A 12,492-nucleotide genomic window follows, 5' to 3' on the forward strand; every position below is an offset into this window, starting at 1 on the left:
GAATTGGAGACAGTTATTGGCCCAAGGTGACTCTGTCTGTGGAATTTGAGGGCTCCTGGGGTTCAAACTGGGGCGGGGGCGCTGTAACACAAGAGCTGTTTCTAAAGCAGGGCATTTACAAGTCTCAGCAAACAGGACAGTCATTTGCTCATTCAACAAACTCTGGCTAAGCCCTATGCTGAGGGCAGTGTGCGCACAGGCACTGACCTGTGCCCCCTTGTTCCTCCCAGGGGCTCCACGGAGCTGGCACCCAGCTGCCAGGCTGCCCTCTGGCCCTTCAGCAGGTGGGTGGTTGGGCAGGTGCGAAGGGCAGCGGTCTCCCCCAGGGTGGCTTTCGGGGTACAGCCTAGGGGACACGCCACCTGCAAGAAAGGCACGCTAGATAAGAAAACCTGGAAAATAAGAAAGCTGTTAGATCTTTCAGGCAGTCAGTTGTAACGCAAACGTCCTGGTCCGACCCCGGGGAAGGAGCTGATCGGCTCAGGGCCGTGCTCCGTCCTGTAAGTAATGGGGAAATGGACTCAAATTGGAAAATGCCGGTCCGTCCTGGGAGCCAGGCCAGGCTGGGTTGGGGTGCTGCAGCGCCCCCTGGTGGGGAACCGAGGGGTGAGGGCGGCATGGGGACCCTGCGTGAAGGGGCTGTGGTACGTTTCACTTCACTTCCGGCCAGGGCGTACTGCTGCCTCGTTTCGTGTCCGCTGACGCTCCAGGAAAACTCTCAGAATCACCGCTGATGGCATAGATGTGCCATGCAGGTACCATCCGGCCTCAGAAGTCCTGCTTGGGTGGCAGCGAATCCCACAGAGAGACTCCCTCAGGGAGATCCCCCCATCGGGTACCCCAGACATACCCCAGCGGGCTTCGGCCCTCCTGCCATGCCACCCCGAACAGGCCGGCCCAGTAAGCAAACTGGGTGCACGGCTGCGGGGACCTGTGGACCCCTCCGGACGGGGCCAGGCCTGTCCACGAATGGGGGCGGGGGATGGGGGGGGTCTGCAGACTGGGAGGGGCCTCCGCCCTGGAGGGGCTGGGCTGAGGGGAGGGAAGAGGGCAGGGGAAGAGCGAGGTCTCAGGGTGTGTGGATGGTGGATGCTGGGTAGGAACCTTTCAAACATTTTATGACCGGAAATCTGCCATTGAAAGGGGAGAAAATGTAACTAAGTGAAAAATATTTCCAACCTCCAGAGATAGTATGTATTAGCTTCTAGTGTGTGTCCTCCATCACTTCTAAAGATGTTCTAGAAAGAGGACCGTTTTGAGTGGCCCCTGCTGGGACTCAAACCCAGGGCCTTGCACACACTAGGCAAGCGCTCTGCCCCTCAGCTGCACCCCTAGCTCTTTAAAAACAGGCTTTTGGCTGGGTGTGGTGATGGACACCTGGAATCCCAGCATTCGGGAGGCTGAAGCAGGAGGATCTCTTCAAGTGCAAGACCTTGTCTCAAAAACAAAAACAAGGGGCCGGGGATTTAGCTCAGTGGTTCCGCCGCATGCCTCGAAAGCGCAAGGTCACCAGTTCGATCCCCAGTACAAAAAACAACAACAACAACAACAACAACAACAACAAAAAACAGCTGTTAATTACACTCATCACAGCAGGTTCTGCCACTGACTACTCCAGATTAGTGTCGGCCAGCACTCGCCTCGCTGTTGGTGGCTGCAGAGGCTCCTGGGAGGGCACTGGTGCTCACTGGCTCTTATACACAGATCGTACAGCCAGGATGGCGCAGGCTTCTAGACCCAAGTGACAGACAGGCTCCCAGACAGCAACCCACACCCAAACCCCCAAGTTGCAGACCTGAGTGCCCAGCCAGCACCGGGGAGCACTTCCCCTGGGAATTCAGGTTTCACCTCGAAGGTGGGCTCCATTACGGGGTCTAACCCAGGAACTTAACCGAGGAAACCATTTAACCCTGGGCTCTTTTCAGTGGGTAACAAGGGCACAGGCAGGCTGCAGGGTGGGCCTCCAGGAGCCATGAACGCAGTCCAACTTGCCATTGTTCCTGGCTGCTGTCATCCTGGATGCAACTGAAATTAGGTAGAGACTCAGGAGGGCAGCATCCTATTGGAGGGCCTCTCTCTGACCACCGTGGGGCTCATTGGCTGGAGTCGTGTTTGACATGGTAGGATCTGGACTTACATGGGCTTGTTGTTGTGTTTTTTTCCTGTTTATTTGGTGTTGTTTTGGTTTGGTTTGGTTCAGTTTTTTTGAGGCAAGTTATCGCTACGTAACAAAGCTCAGGCTGGCCTTGAACTCACTATGGAGCCCAGACTGTCCTCAAACCCATGGCGATCCTCCTGCCTCAGCATCCTGAGTGCTGGGATTACTGGTGTGCACTGCCATGCCTGGCACTTGTTTTTTATGGTACTGGGGATTGAACCCAGGATCTCTGTACTGAGCCCTTTTGAAATTTTTTTATCTTGAGATAGTGTTTTCCTAAGCCTCTAAGTTGCCCGGGCTGGGCTTAAACTTGCGTTCCTCTTGCCAGAGTGCTGAGATTACAGGTGTGAGGCACCGTGTCCCCGTTGGATCTGGCGGCCCACGAATCAGAGCTTCATGTCATATTTGGGCAGAGAGCTCCTTCCTGCCATGAAGTCCAGAGGGGTGGCCCCCAACACAGTGTCAGGAAGGCCCTGTGGAGGGTGCTGGCTCCTGTGGGCTTCTGCCACCGCCACGCCGCACAGAAGCAGGGAGAAGCAAAGATGCTGCCACCCCTCCAGGCCAGGAGAGGCGGCTCAGGGTGGACTCCTGGAGGGGGCTCCCCCAAATCCCACGCCCAGCAGAACTCCATCCAAGGGTGAATCAGCCCTGCAAGACAAGCAAGGCCGAGGGAGTAGTAGCTGGGGAGACTGAGAGGTGGCGGCCACCTGCACCGCACCTGTGGTCCTGGAACCGTCGCCTCGGGCAGCAGCGCTCTGCCTGGTGTCCACTCTGCTTGGGGCCTTTTGCCTGCAGTCTTCCCACCCATCCCTCCAGCTGCCCCCAGCTCCCTGCCACGCTGCCCACAACCAGCCCCTCCTGAGGAGCCGGTCCTTGAGGACGGCATGGTTCAGTCCACAGACATTTACAGAGCACCTACTATGTGCCAGGCACAGTGCCCGGACCTGGCAGGGTGCAGAGGGTGACACAGGTCCAGCACCGTGCCTGCAGGGCCACTGCCAGGGTTGGTGGAAGCAGAGCAGATGCGCGTGACCATCCCCAGGGTGAGGGCATACAGAGGGGGTATAGGGAAAGCAAGGATGGGATGCAGCTCTCTGTGTGCAGCACGGCAGGAAGTGGCATCTGAGCCGAGTCCTAAAGGGAGGAAGGGGTGGTCCCGAGGTGACCCAGGGGGTGGGCATCCCAGGCAGAGGCAGGACAGCAAGGAGCCCTGCGGCCCGGAGACAGCAGTGAGGGGCAGGGTGGGGACACAAGGTCAGCGAGCAGCGGACAACAGGTCTGAGCTCAGCAAGCGTGAGGGGCTGGGCCTGCTCCCGTCCAGCTTGAAGTCTTCTCAGGGCCAGGTCAGGGATGGCTTCGAGTCGGGCGGCACCGCCCCTGCCCGGCCTGGTGGCCCTGGGCACACTCCTTCCTGCCCTGAGCTTCCGGTTTCCGGTTTTCACCTCTGTGGCCCCAGCTGTGCTCTCTCAGCAGCAGGCTGCCAGTGCCAAGTAAATCTGACCTCAGACGCCCAGGGCCAAGGGGAAGGAGCCTTCGGAGTTCCCACGGGGCACAGGAAAAGTCCCGCAGCCCCGGAGGGGTGTGAAGTAGCGCTGCCCGTGGCCGGGGAGGGTCAAGAGTGGCTGCTGCCCGGGTGCAGGTTCCAGCATGTTCTGGAACTGCAGAGAAGCATGACTGCGCGTGTTAAGGCCACCAAATTTCACGTTTTAAAATGGTTCACGTAAAAAAAGAAACGGTTCATTCTGTTTCGTTGATTCTGCCCGATTGAAAACATAAGCGATGGGCAAACCTGCCTCGAGAGTGAACAGTTGCCGGCGGCCACCAGCTGGATGCTGGGGTCCCGCAGCCACAGGCCTGGTACCCACTGGCCAGCGAGGAAGCAGGAGCCTCACGGAGCAGTGAGAGGAGCCTGCCCCCTGCGTGCGGGCTCGCTGTGAAGACTCAGGAGGCATTGTCTGTACATCCTCAGCCTGGAGCTGAGCACAAGGATCTGAAGGGTGGGACAGAGCTCTCTGCAAGCCTCTGTGTGTGCCGTATCATCCAGGAGGGCAGTGTGGCCCAATGGTCACCGCTCGTGCTGTGGCGTCCAAGTAGCGTAAATTCAGTCTGCCTTTTCCAGAGAGGTGGCCTGGAGAAGTTTTCGTTTCCTGAGAGTCCAAGCTCCCATTCCTATCAGAGGGAGGGCAGTGATTGAACCCCGTTCAGCTGGGCAAAAGGTTCCATGAGCTAATGCTTTGGAACTTGCTCCATCCGTGGCAGACACTGAGGACATTAGCTGATTGGCTGCTTGGCCACTTTGGGGGAAATTACCTGGCTGAGATGTTAGGAGCACTTCTCCCTCCCCAGTGCTTCCTGGGTGCCAACTATTATATATTTTACTCATCTAATCAGGGGATCGACCCTGAGTTCCGAGATAGCCTTTCTGTGCATGTAAACACACTAGCTGGGAGCCCCATGAGGGCAGCAATGCGTGCAGCTCATTCATCACTGAACCAGCCCATGACAGGCTTGGGGGAGGCACCGGTTGGTCAAATGAATCTAAATTGATTTTCCCCAGCCAGAGGCATTGATTTGCACTGAGTCATTCACACTTTCTCACACCGGGAGGCAGTGCCGGGTGAGGATCACCCTGCCCCTCATCCTTGGCAGCTGGCCTCCAAGTGCCCTGTCTCCGGTCTGCCCGCTCTTGCTGGGATGGGGCCCTGGCTCCATAACAGCGTCGGGGGACTGATGCAGATTGTCACCATGAGGCTGGGGGTTTTGTGTTTGTTTAAAAATGGATGCTTTTCATTTTTAAAAAAGAATCCTTTTCTTGTGATTTTACAATTAGTGTTTTTCCTAATTGTGGAAATAATATATATTTTGGAAGACTGTGTAGACGTGTATGAACTGAAAATCCCTTTTGTGGTCCCCGGCCCAACTCCCTCCCACCAGGTAATCCTGATGTCCAGTTGGCTGCATGTACTTCCAGGTTTCCTTTTCTTGTTAAACATAAGAAGGCTGGTGTCTTACCTGTCACTATTAGGAAATGTTTTTAAAAATGTGAGGTTGCGTGTTGGACTTCTTTTCAGCGTCCACAGGCTAGAGAGCTGTACTTCTCTGAACAGCTACGGAACAGGAATTTACTACGATCGGCCAAGCCCCCTCTACTCGTGGACACACTTGTTATGGCCAGGCTTTTGCTGTCATAAGTAGTTCCGCAGTGGAAATCCTGCCCACATATCCTTGAGCTAAGATGCTTGGCTCCTCCAGGCCTCAGTTTCCCCACTTGTATATGCATCGAGATACCATTTACCTTGCAAGATGATATAAGGTAACATCTATAAAATATTTAAAGCAGTTGCACCTGGAAAATGATAGTTCGGTCTGATTTCAAGCCAGAGTGCATTAGACAAAGCTTGACTACCAGTCACTAGTCGCACTGACTGAGGCCCCAGGCAGTACCGTGGCTGAGTTAACTCGCTTCTCTCCATCTGCACTTGGCTCCCCCTTCCTCCTGGCAGTGGTGGCTGGGGAGGGGGTGCTCTTCCTACCTGGACAGAGTCCAAGAGCTGCCCCCCCCCGGGTGTCACAGGGGTCCTGTGACTGGGAAAGGCGCTCTCGGGGCTGGGGAGGAGCTCCGAGGTGGAGCGCCTGCCTAGCACAGCGAGGCCTTAGGTTCAATCCCCAGCACCGCAAAAGCACCAGTCTCGAGCTTGCTCAGTTGAGAGCACAGTGGTCACTGATGCCATGCGCCCTGCTGGAGGGGATGGTGACGCTGTTAGCGCTGACGCCCCAGGGCAGTGTGGCAGCCAGCACCATCTGGGCAGTCACTAAGGGACACGCCATCCCCAAGCCAAAGCCCTCACCCCATCACCGCCCTCCCCACCCTTCTATGGCCGGCCTGCAGCTTCCTGTGGTCACACAGGAGGCCATGACACGGATCGAGGGTGCAGCTCCAGGGGCTCCTCAGAGTAGTAGGTATGAGATTCAAGCAAAGGTGCCCCTTCCAGAGCACTAACAGATTGAAGGTGGTGACCCAGGGGTTGTTTCTGTTTTGTGTTGCCCAGGCTAGTCCTGAATTCCTGGGCTTAAGTGATCCTCCTGCCTCCGCCTCCCGAGTAGCTGGGACTGACTATAGGTACATGTCACTCTGCAAGGCTGACTGCAGGGGTTTTTATTTTGTGTGCATGTGCATGCACGTGTTCGTGTGTGTGTGTGTGTTGTGTGTGTGTTCGTGTGTGCTTAGCTCATGTGAAAGCCAGATTCTGGTTTGGAAGCCAGAGACTAAGGGAAGGATTTGGCTGCTCAGCTCTGGTGAACCTGGGGGAGCTGACAGAAGCCCCCACACCCAGAGTAAATCAGGGAGCTGGAGTGGAGAGGGGAGTCGAGCCGGGTGTAGGAAGGTGGCGTCTCCCTCCAGCAGAGCCCACTGCTCCGGCTGGGAGTGGGGAACCATTCTCCCTCTTCCCCAGGAGCCTGCTCCCGGCCTGGGTGCATTTCTTCTCTGCTGATTTCCTTCCCAATGCAGCTGGTGATAGAGATTCAAGATTGGGTCCAAGTTTGCCACTAACTGCATTTAATGAAGCCCCGAGCGGATACCTTCCATGGGTGGACAAAGTCAGGCCTGGGGGAGACCCCAGGAGGGCTGCCCTGGGGAAACTGGGCCTTCCAGGTCACCTGCTGCCTTCAGGACATTGGGCTGGGGAGGAGACATGGCATGGGGACAATACTGGGGGCTGCGGGTCTCCCCCACGCTCCCCTAAAAGAAGGGGGTCAGGGCCCAGCATCACCATGGCCATGAAGCCAGCGTCTGGAGTTAGTGTCCCACAGTAAAACAAAGGGAACCATCACACACACACCAAGGCTGTTTAATCACTTAATGGCCAGGGACACTCAAGTCCTGAGGTCGGGTTTCGGCCCAGTGGCCCGCCGGGGCACTGTAACTACAGCCAAGTTTGGCCCGGCTTCTCCACATTACAGCCGCGACAAGGCCGCAAACAATTGAAGTATTTGAGAACAATGAAATATGCATGGCTATCTGTGACAGCCCCGTAAAGTCGAGCAATTAGCCTCGTAATCCGAGAGAGGGAACCGGCCCTGGGCAGCCCGTGGTTCCCCATTAGTTAAATGCATTTTGTACGCCCTCATCCCATCAAATCAACTAACACTTCCTTTAATTGGTTCATGAATTATACAGCCACCCCATATTATAATTTAATCGCCTGTAAACATTCATAGGGCCCCACCGTAAAGCGGATCGCGCTCATTAATTCGTTAATTTCAGCAGATGGAAGGGGAGATCCGATGAACGGTGGCAGAACAGAGCGCCTTGGGCAAGGGAAGAAGGCAAAAAAGCTGGGGCCCGTTTAGGGTTTTAAGGGCTGTCAGAAACTCAATCTGTGAGCTGTCAGCAGCCCGGACTGTCCCCCCCTCCACTCTGCCGACTGGGGAAGTGACTGGCGGATTCATATGGAGCCTTGTCAGCCTTCTTTAAACATCAAGCCAGCGGGTAAACCGAGCCCAGTGTAAATTAATTCTTGTCTTAGGGCCCCCCCTTCTCTGTCCCCATGAATATTTCATGGCGGGCAGCATAAATATTAATTCTAATAGCTCTGCACAGTGGTTATTATTTCTGTTTTATGACAAATATTCATAAAATATTCAGGACCTTTTTTTAGAACATTTACACACTTGATTGTGAATTTCCCAGTTTCCTGGGAACACTGTAAACATATTGGGGTTTTCTGGAAGGGCTTTTCCCCCTTAATTAATGCCAGTGGTTATTAATATTTAATCAGATGTAGGTTTTTCCAGAAGTAAAAGCTATCTGATTGGAGGGCTGATGGGTACATTTCCCCTTCATCTGTAAAATGGGAGGCTTCTGCTACAGTGAGGCCCAGGTGATCTGACAAAGGATGACCACTTTGCTTTTTTTTTAATTTTAAAAACAATATCTATTTTCCTTCTTTGCCTGTTTCTTTCTTGTTTCTTTTTTTTTTTTTTGGTACTGGGGATCGAACTCGTGTCCTTGTGCTTGCACAGCAGGCAGCAAAACCACTGAGCTAAATACCTGGCCTTTTGCCTATTTCTTCTTTGCTTTTAACTTAGCGCTCAGCCAACAGCCCAACCTACCACTGTAATGAAATACCTCAGAAGGAGCCACCACAGTCTTGATGCAAGGATTTAACATAATTTTGCAGTAATTAAAGTATGGGTTTAGCAAACACGGTGGCAGATTCATCGGTGAGGCAGCTGCCTGGGGATGAGGGCCTTTTTTTTTTTCTTTTTTGGAATCTGTGCTGTCTCTGATCCTTAGTAGAGCAAGCTGAGGCGCGACTGTCACCCTTGGTGGGCGGGGGGTGCTATCCCTTAGTACCAGAGGAGACTGAGGTGAGGTCCAGCAAGCCTGGGCTGCATAAGCCCAGCTCCTCGCCACAAGCTAACTGGCATCAGCATTCAGTGTTCCTCACCAGAGCTTTCTGGAATGTTCTAGCAACCTAGGGAGCAACACACACTTACCTCACAGGGAGAAGGTAGCAGAGCAGCAGCAGTGAGTCGGAGAGTCCCATAGACCTAGAGGCAGCATTTGAACTCGGGCCCTTGAAATGAGCAGGACCACAGTACTGGGCAGGCCCTTCTCACAGGGGGCAGCGGGAGACAACAAGTGAGTATCTGTGTTCAGTACAAGTACTGAGCCTGTAGTGTAGACAAAGCTTTGCAGCGATGATGGTGGTGATGCATGGAAGGAGAAAGATCAGAATTGAAGCCAAAAAGCAAAATGCTTTTGGATGAACTGAAGAAAGGGTTGAAACAAAGGCTTCCATGCAGCACCTTAAAGAAATGTAGTGGAAAAATCCAGGTTGGTGTGGTGGTCTTCACTTGTGCCCCTGCTCTGTTTCCCGGCTCCCATGAGCCAGGCTTATTTGCTCTGCTGTGTCCTTCCACCATGATGTTTCTGTCTTGGAGCCAGGTGACTGTGGACTGAGTCTCCCAAAACCATGAGCCAAGTTAAACTTCCCCTCCTTTAACTTGCGGGCATCAGGTACTGTGTCCTAGCAACGGGAAAGCCAGCTAACAGGGCTGGAGATTCTGGCAGTGGGTAGCCAGGGGCCGGAATGAGCTTCTGTAACTTTCCGCCAGAGACAGGTTTTGAAGCAGCATTTGGAGACTGACTTTGAGAAGGGAAAACTCGAAATCAGTTCCCCTCCCAGCCCTTGGCTTTCCCTTTCTGGTGACCAGTAACAAAGAGATTCTCTTTTTCCCAGGTGACACAGGGACCCACGTCCTGCACTCCTTATCCCCAGAGCAGCACCCGTGGGAGACCCAGTGAGGAGGTGCTGGGTGGCCCCTGCCTCAAATCCCTTTCAGCTGACCCAGCTCTGGGGAAAGATGACACTGATGCCAGGTGGCTCTGAATCCGGGCCCTGCAGCACTGTCCCAGGGAGTGAGAAGCTCAAATTCACGCTGGCAGCTTGGGTGCATAGCATGGTGGGCAGCCGGCCATCCTCCTTTTATCTCTACAGTAGAGTGTCGTGATCAGCTCATGCACACTGGGGCCGCCTGGACTTGACTCTCTCTCTCCTGTTCCTGCTGAGGCACTGGGGCAGGATGAGAAAATTGTCCCTTGGTTTCCCCTTCTGTCCTATAAGCTGGTGATGAGGAGGCCACACCTGGCCAGGAGAAGGGGCCACCGCAGGGTGGGTGGCACAGGAGAGCAGGATACAGAGCCGATCCGGTCCCCAAAAGTCCCCTAGGAGCTCCAAGCCCACAGAAGGAAGCACAGGCCCTGCTCAGTCCCTGGCCGAGGGCCCTCCCAGAAGACAGACCGTGGCTCAAAAGCTGAGGTAAAAAGTCTGTCAACTGGTGAATGGGTAGCAAAATGTAAAGGTACGAACTATACACGTGTACTAGTAAACTGAAAGAAAGAAAAAATAAAGATAAAAGGGGCTGGAGGGCCACTCAGTGCAAAAGACCCTGGGTTCATCAGCATTTCAAAAAGAAGGGAAAGGAAGAAGAAAATGCTGTCAACTTAAGTCCTGTTGATGTTTTCACCCGACTCGGGATAGACTGAAAACCACTGAAGTGGACACGCTAGGGCGTTGAATTCTATCTCAGTAAAACCATAAGTAGACCCAAGTCCCTGAAGAGGTTCCAGCTGGACAAGGTTGCCAACAACCTCCTTGCAGCAGCAGGGAGCGGGTTCTTTGCTGCGGGGAACTCCAGGGGCTCCCCGGCAGGCCCACGCCCCCCAGACCTCCTTGTGGATCTGAACCAGTGGGCGGACACACAGGTGCCCTCAGTACTGATCAGATTTGCTCAGGGCCCCTGGGACCAAGCAGGCGGCTGGGGCCAAGGGCAGCAGAGAAGGGTGATGTCCTCACGCAGTGCCCGGAAGACGGGGTTTTCAGAACATGCAGTTAGCTCATGAGCACCCAGCAGGCCAGCCAGGGGACAGCAGGCCCGACACCCAGCATGGGGCTGGAGGCCACCGAGAGGGGTGAGACACGTGGGTGCCCCCGTGGCCACTGGGCTGTGTCGTCATGAGAGCCCTGACAACACGAAAGCTGCTTGACCCGCCGAGTGTGGGGTCCCTGCGTGTGAGGGGGTGCTAGACGTGGCGCTGTGGGCCGCGGGGAAGCCAGAGGCACACAGGTCTCTGTCTCCAACACAAGGCCGAGTCCCACATGCTCAGCCTCCTTCCCAGGGCCTGCTCCTGCCACCGGCTCTGGCACCTTTTCCTCCTCCCTGCCACTTCCCTCCCTGCGCTGTCTGGCCCCAGTCTTGAACATCTGGTTGGGGCCCAAGAGAAGTCGCTCAGCACACAACCCGACCTGGGCACTTGGGCCAGATGAGCCCTCGGGCAGAGAGACCTGCACAGCGGGCCGGGGCGGGGCCGGGGCCAGGGTCCGAGGTCTGGTCTCCGCTGAACGCCCTTGTCCAGAACCCTTGCCGGGAAGGGGGAAGCTCGTACCTGCTCCGCCTCGGGGCTCCAGCTTGGAGAGCTGCCTGGGCCGTGGCCTCTCAGCCCCGGAGGGGTGAATGCTACAAATGGGACCCCCTCGCCCACCAAGCAAGGACCCAGAGAGTGTGGGTGCTGCGCTGACACCGGCCCCGCCGGGCTAGGGGCCCCTCTGCCACCGGCATCCCAGAAACTCGCCTCCTCCGCCGCCCACCCTGCCTCCGCCTGCCTCACGACCCACCTGGCTTGGAGGAGGCCGGGCTGCTGCTGGGAGGCACAGAGCATGATCTTCACCCCACATTAGCAGGACTTGACTTAAAAACACAAAACCAGGCCAGGGATTTAGCTCAGTGGTTCCGGCACCTGCCTCGAAAGTGCAAGGTCCTGAGTTCGATCCCCGGTACAAAAAATAAATAAATAAATATATATATATATATCCACGCACACTGGCACTCAGAATAAAGCTGATTCGCAGTCCTCTACCCAGGACAGCAGACCTCAGTGTCCCAGCCTTTCCCCCTCTCTCCTACACATCTTTTTTTTTTTTTTTTTTTTTTTTTTTTGGAACCGGGGATCAAACTCGGGTCCTTGTGCTTGCACAGGAGGCGGCGAAACCACTGAGCTAAATCCCCAGCCCTCCTATACATCTTTTGTCTGTCTGTCCGTTTTCTGAGAGGCGACCTTGCTGTATAGCACAGGCAGGCTACAAACCCTTGGACTCAAAAGATTCTCCAACATCAGCCTGCCACGCAGCTGGACTCCAGGTGCACACCACCACGCAGGGCCTTTTGAATATCTTTCTAAACTGGACATAGTGGCTCACACGTCATCCCAGCACTCTGGGAGGCAGAGGCAGGAGGACCACAAATTCAAGCTCAGCCTAGGCAATTTAGTGATTTAGTGAGAACCTTTGTCAAAATAAAAGATAAAAAAAGGACTGAATAATGGTTCCACCACCTGCCTCGAAAGCGCAAGTTCCCAAGTTAGATCCCCAGTACCAAAAAAACAAAAAACAAAAAAAGGACTGAGTATATAACTCAGTGTGAAGATCCAGGGTTCGACCTCATAGGTATTTATATATGGATCAAATGATATTTCCTTATTCACCACCTGATTTTTTTTTTCAGTTAACAATAGTTGGGAACATATTCCAGCATCATGCTTTACTGGAATAGCATTCCCAGATAACAGTTTCTCTGCACTTCCTCCTTTAAAGCTGTCTACACCTTAAACGAGAGAGTCCCCCAGAGGAAATTTCCCGGACCCACTCCTGGAAATGCAGAGCTCAGTCGGGCAGCAAGGTGGCAGAGCACAGCAGCGTCCTCACTCCCTCGCCAGTGCTCGAATGGCGCGGGGTATAAAGGACACCAGTACTGTGGCCAAATGGTACTGG

At 54.6% G+C, this 12,492-nt stretch overlaps 1 protein-coding gene across 8 annotated transcripts in view; it reads left to right on the forward strand.

Annotated features, from left to right (window-relative positions):
• The window catches only part of Ak8 (adenylate kinase 8), a 143,642-nt gene that overhangs the window by 92,435 nt on the left and 38,715 nt on the right, over window positions 1-12,492 (forward strand). The window lies entirely within an intron of this gene.

This window comes from Heterocephalus glaber, unplaced genomic scaffold (genome assembly GCF_053883595.1).
Source record: "Heterocephalus glaber isolate CG9 unplaced genomic scaffold, H.glaber_assembly_v1.0 deba00001479, whole genome shotgun sequence".
NCBI classification, from domain to species: domain Eukaryota; kingdom Metazoa; phylum Chordata; class Mammalia; order Rodentia; family Bathyergidae; genus Heterocephalus; species Heterocephalus glaber.